Source organism: Daucus carota, chromosome 3 (genome assembly GCF_001625215.2).
Source record: "Daucus carota subsp. sativus chromosome 3, DH1 v3.0, whole genome shotgun sequence".
NCBI lineage: Eukaryota > Viridiplantae > Streptophyta > Magnoliopsida > Apiales > Apiaceae > Daucus > Daucus carota.
This window is the reverse complement of record NC_030383.2, coordinates 9959737-9965736: the sequence shown is the minus strand read 5'-3', so window position 1 is coordinate 9965736 and position 6000 is coordinate 9959737. Positions and strand designations below refer to the sequence as shown.

At 29.2% G+C, this 6000-nt stretch overlaps 1 long non-coding RNA gene across 1 annotated transcript; it reads left to right on the top strand.

The window, feature by feature from the left end:
* Positions 1-398: 398 nt before the first annotated feature.
* Positions 399-1475, top strand: LOC108213198 (uncharacterized). The gene is made up of 2 exons (XR_010289713.1): positions 399-925; positions 1220-1475. It is a non-coding gene; the product is annotated as an uncharacterized LOC108213198 (long non-coding RNA).
* The last annotated feature ends 4525 nt before the right edge of the window (positions 1476-6000 follow it).

Here is a 6000-nt window from a genome sequence, read left to right as displayed (position 1 = left end):
AATTTCGAAAGTGACTCCATCGGAAGCCACACAATTTTTGTTTACAACAATGAATCTTATTTTATATTTCAACACTCCTTCGCACTTCAAATTCCATTTTTTATGTTAAAGAGTGAATCACTTTTTACTCGAATTTGAGATCCTGACAAATATGAGCTCTTATACCATCGTGTTGAGAACTGGTTTATATAAAACTTTAAAGTGTTAGAGGAGAACTCGATGAATCTTATGTTATATTTCAATTTTATTTTTTTTTATTTCTCAAACTTTCAATCTATTGTGACGCATCTATCACGAATAGGTCTTAATTAACCTGGCCTATAACACTTCAATATCTACTAATTCTACATATATATTTTTTGTGCCTATAAATACTAAGCAAAGGAGTGCCATTTCTCAGCGGTCACTCAAAGGACTCGCTCACGTTAACTCCGTTTGACAATCTTTTGCACATAATCATAAATTGGTTGGCAAAATCTCAGTTCACGTTAAATTTATCTTGCTACTACCATACACTCTGTGTGTGTACACCGCAATTCGAGATTAATTACATGAAGAAATTTTTCTCCGAACTAAAATTATGTTACGGTGGTGGCAGCAATACCGATTCAACAGCGGAGGATACCACCATGACTCTGCCGCAACCAGAGAAGGTGGTGCCTCTGTCCATTTATTATGCAACCGGCAAGAAGGAGATTGATACTTATGCAAGCTCTGGAAAGATTAGCAGGCGTTTGAAGAAGTTGCACTCGGCTGCAAACTGGAAGCCCGTTCTTTCGGATATTTTGGAGAATAATGTCATCGTCTCCGATGTTGCTTTCCCGAGAACTCGTAAACAGACGACCGTGGTAAGATCGGAGGTTAAAGCGTCCGGCAAGCGTAAATCTGCAGGCTCGTCGGCTTCTTTTTATAGTGATAAATACAGGTGAATATTGCATGAACTCTTTGCATTGCTAATTAAGTGCTTAATTATTTTAACAAATTATACTTGCTTTGTGAGTAAATTGTATTGAGATATATTAATTTGTTAAATTGATAAAATACAATCAAAATTCAAGAGCAGGTGTGATTGATTTAGTCTATTAAATTGATGATTATGCATGAAAGCGTTTTAGATTACGAGTTATGAAAGTTCGTAATTTATAGTTTTTCGATAAATAAATAAAAAATTTCAAGTATGAGAATTCTTTGTCTAAGCGATTGGATGATGGACTTTCAGGAAATCAACGGACCCAGCTTCGCTCCCAGCATTCTCCCCCACCCCGTATGTATTTTAAGCCAGGCGTTGCATGTTCAAATTATGAATGGCTCATACTTTCTCTTCAAATAATCCAAATGGATTATTCATCTGTATCATATTATCGTTGATTTTCGAACTTATTGGTTCGTCATAAAATGTATGTACCTTAATGTATGGTGCTTTAAGACTATAACTGTTTACGGTTCTTATTCTTTATGAATTGGAATTTCATTAAGATTGCTCATTATTTATTTAATTTATTTTTTTTTGAAAATGAGAATGAATCTTAACCGATATGATTCGCCAATTCACCGTGATAATTCTTTCATTCAAAAAAGCTTATCATCTAACCATCGGACATGCAAGATGACCGGGGAAATTTAGATAATAAAACTTTAATGTCCGAAAAGAAAAATCCATCTTCTTCAAAGCATCCTGAAAATATAAACAAATGAAACAGGGAGAATATAAGTCCATATATATGACCGATTATATATAATATTATTATTATAAAATAAAGGATAATATATCCAATAAATAATAATTATTAAAATCATGTGTATATCATTTCAAGTAGTGAAAAGGAAATTAATTAAAGTCCCAACCAAAGATGGATCTTTGGTGAGACACGAAAAAATAATATACCAAAAATATAAAATAACAATTATTAACAAGCCAACAAAATGATACATAATTGCAGCCAACAAAGTGGCACATAATTGCCCCTTACAAGCCAATAATATGCCATCAATCATGACCACCCATAAATGGTACAAAATTAACCAGAGGCACAATTAACATACTAACCGATTAAATGAGAATCAAGACATTTTCAAAAAAATTCAAATAATTTCCATTTGCACAAAAAAATCAACTTTAACATGATAAAAGAAATTCTAATTAAAGAAATTCAAATTTTTATACAATGTACTTGGAATCTAAGTAAAACATCAATCACTAAATTTACTATAGCAATTACTAAAAAGGTTAATATCAAAATTTAAAAAATAAACACACAAGTCGATCACTATAAAAGGAAATAATATTGCATGATAAAATTTGTCTCTATTGTCACCAAAAAAATTAGAAATTTAATGCAGACAATTAAACCCGAAAATTAAATACAATTTTATAAAACTGAAATCATAAGTTATGCCAAAAATTTAGTCAAAGATAATATAACCACCACCGCAGACCACCATCATCTTCCCGGAATCTAATATCTCGTAAGAACAACATATTAACACTAAATCAAAAATCTATATTTGGTCAAGACTCAAGATTGCAAAGAGCTTATTTTTACGCAAGCAAATATCAAAATGCAAAAGATATATTTTACGTAATAATATTAAGAATTGATGAACATATCTACATTATCAACAGATCACATAAACAATTAAGAGTGTGAATTAGAAAAAGTACACCTTAATTTTGTGGAGTATATTCACCCAAAATGAGTCGTTTTCAAAGATGTCCTTGCAGGTGTCGGTGAGTAGATCGAGATCCCAATATTTGATTCAGTTGAAAACGCAAATCGGATGGATCAAATAGTGTGAATAAGAGAGTAAAAGAGATCAAAACACGTTATACTAAATTTTTTATCTAAACATACAAAGAAATATACATAATTTGGGAGAGATGCACAAATAAAAGAGAGAGTCATACCTTTTTACACACTTTCCAGAGTTAAATTACCTGGCACATCAGCGTTTTGTATTGTTGAGAGGTTTGGAAAAGTGAATTTAAGATTGCTCATTTAGTTATAAGTTTTTTTGTGATTTTTTTTATCTATTCTCAAAAATTTTGTATGTAGGCCTGATATGAATAATAAATTGGACCATTTTCGCCATGAATTCAATCTCTTGACCCTTTTTGGATCAAGTCCAATGTAGGAAAAAAATATTGAAGCATTGAAGTACCAATCATAATTTTTTGGTTTAATCTGATTATCCAAATTTAGATATAATTTATTATTCATAAGTAGTCTTAAATATAATTTTTAATTAATCATTAATATCTTTTAACTTTAACAATCGTTAAGAATATTGTTCTGATTATGAGTTATATTGTAGAACATAGTGTCCTATAATTTATAAAAATAACTATTCTATTTTTTGATTACAATGTTTATATTGGTAAACATAATCTGCAAGTTGTCGGATATTTAGAAATACTATTAAAACAAAAAAAATTAAAAATTAAGTGATTAGAGTATATTTTATTCAATTTTATACTCCAATACTGTAATGTTTTGGTGTACAACATTGAACTTGACCCTTCTTTTATGACTAAAAACTATTTATGAAGATTTGTCCATTTAAAACATTATATATAGAAAATTTTATATTATAAGTTCTGTAATGTGTAAAATTCAAAATACAAGATTAAACATAAAAAACATAATTTTATAATTTAAAAAGTATATACTAAAATATTGTTAGGATAAAAGTCTACCAGAGTTGCAATATGTAAATTAAGACCAGTAACTAAAAACCGCATTAAGCGGCCGTCTAAGCGGGCGCTTAAGCGGAATCGGAGGGTAAAACGCTTCGATTTTACATTAAGCGGGAGATTAAGCGTTTCTTAACATTAAGCGGCCTGTTAAGCGGATTAAGCGGACATTAAGCGGATTAAGCGGTCAGAATGATGGTGACTTACTAATTTTTTATATTTAAATATAAATATTTTTTTATAAATATTATGAAAATATAATAAAATATTAAAAATATCTTTTTTTATCAAAAATATTTTATGTTTAAATTCTTATTACTTAATTATTTTATAATTTTAATTATATATAATATTATTATATATAAAATTTTAAATATATATTGTTAATCCGCTTAATCACCCGCTTAAAATTCCGCTTAAGCGTCCGCTTATCCGCTTAAGCGCTAGAAGGTCACCTCACCGCTTAGGTCGATTTGCGCTTTTTACAAGACTGATTAAGACCCTAAATCAAGTCATTACGTAATAAACTGCATGTCATAACACATGATCTATATCGTTATTGTAGGTCAATATATAACTATACCCCGCCAAATCAACATAAAACATTCACTTATATACATAAAAATATCAAGAACTTGGAACATTAGATATATGTGATTTTTATATTTAATTTTATCCACTAAAATTATAAAAATTTATATTAGTAGATTATAAATAGTCATTGTGATAGGGTCATGTTCCTCTTAGAACCATAAGCCTAAGAACAACCTTCTAGTATTAATAAGGATTTTGCAGCAGAATTGCAAATGAAAAAAGTGTCGTGTTTATATATTATATTTTAAAATTATTTTCGAACACCCACAATGATGCAAGAAAACATATATTTAGATTTAAAATCTAAAAAACTATTTAAAATTTGAGATTCCATAACAGAATCTTAGTCGTGCTATGGTCTAATTTTAAGAACTGGGTTTCTGTTAAATCGACTCTGTAATTATATCTTTACACTTACAAGAATGATGCTTAAATTAGATGAGAGTTGATTCAATCTTGTAAAGTTGGAAGTTTTTAAAATTTTGTTATAACTTGTTTGAAATTATTTATTTTATTACAACCTTAGTTTTATGTATCTCAACCCTTTCACTCGAGTGCTAAGAAGCCTAATTATCAAGAACAATACTTGATCACACATTATTTGATTTGATATAAGTTTCGTAATCAATTGATTTTGGTGGAGTGGATACATTAATAATAAGATTTATTGTTTTAATAAAATTTTGCTCATAACGAAATTCAGAGAAGTGATCTCCGGCTCAATCACACCCACACGGTAACCATTGCATCATGTTACGGTGCGTCAAAATTTTATACTTTAACATAATTTTCATTAAATAAAATATCTTAAAGATGGAAGATAGATAATCTCAATAATTATTACTTTCATATTAGAAATTGTAATGTTTAATTTTTCCAAATTCGAAACACTAATCTTGTTTGCATGTAATAGAATCAGTTATGGCATGTTTGGTGTTTGGGGACATGGATTTCATTTCATCTGAAATCCTGGATTTCATCAAATAATCTGTTTGAGAATTTGAATTTGGATCTCATTTGAAATTCACGCATTCAAATATTAGCAGAAATATTAGGATTTGAAATGACAAATTAAATCATGTCATTTAGAATCCATCATTTGAAATAAAATGCATGTTTACAAACGGCCTCTTAGAGCATTCTTTAGATTTCGATTAAAACCATAATTATGCATGTTAAGAGAATGTATATATTTGCTTGATTGGCTTCTAAACTTATATATTGCCTACGTCTAAATTGAATTTTAAGATCGTTGTATAATATATTCTCGAGTCTTAGTATACGTGATTAACTATTACTTTCGTGATTTATATATGAAGAGATTCATAATCAATCATATGAATATGAGCTTTGTAATCAATCAATTTATATTTAGCAGGAAAAGATGCTAAATACAACAAAAAAGATGAATGTTCTAGCAATACTTTTCTTACCTGTTTTTTTGACACTCTTCTTCAAATGTTGTGATGTACGAAATAAGGTTGATTTTTGTGCTTGCATACGAATCTACTTTCTTGATTGGAATGAGAAAAAATTTGTGACTTTCTTTTGACTCTTGTGTTCGAGCTAGGATATGAATATATAATATATATTTGGACCATTATACTGCGACTAATGTGTATAATGGTATATATCAAATAGTTAATTGTCCTTTTTGCCCCTCTGATGTATATTGGTATAGATTTCACGTATAAGGACAAAAGGTACTCCCTCCG